Raw genomic sequence first — 734 nt, forward strand, 5'->3', positions numbered from 1 at the left:
GTGTTTTACCATGGGGAGCGCCGACGCTGTATGTTAAGACGAAGAATGGCTCAATAAGAATATGCATTGGTTATAAGGAATTGAACAAAATCACCATAAAAATAAGTATCGTCTCCATATGACCGTGGACTTGTGCTACAACTTTAAGGTTGCAAACCCAAGTGCAGGTTGTCGCAAGTAGTAAATCTCGGAAGTCCGAGGTCGAACCACAGGGAATTGGAAGGAAATAAACTATTCTATGAGTAATGAACGGTTGGTGGAAATACGATTGAGACGAACACTAGAGCATCGGGGATTCACTTTGGATAAATGAGTAGAAATTGCACTTGATCTTTAATTTAACTCATATGAAAATCAAATAAAACATTAACCACAAATATACTAAAAGATAGATCTTGATAATTGTTTGAGAGAATATGTCAAAATAAGTTGTTGGTATGTAGAGATTATCTAAGCATTTATTGTGCCAAAATTGTCAACAATAAATCAAAGTCTTTAACAAACCAAAACCATTTGTAGAACATATACTTCAACCAAGTAAGAAGATGAACATTGAAGAACAAAATGAAAGATCAAAGACAATACTAAACATTCATCAAAGTTTCACCCCTAGCTCTAGCTAAATGTTTAGAAATACATAGTGAAATGTTACAAAGAAAATGAAGGAAACTAGAATATGATGGAGAGAATTGATGCTTCAAAATCGTGGCCAAGGTCCCCTTTTATAGGCAAAG

Source organism: Olea europaea, chromosome 15 (genome assembly GCF_002742605.1).
Source record: "Olea europaea var. sylvestris chromosome 15, O_europaea_v1, whole genome shotgun sequence".
Classification (NCBI taxonomy): Eukaryota; Viridiplantae; Streptophyta; class Magnoliopsida; order Lamiales; family Oleaceae; genus Olea; species Olea europaea.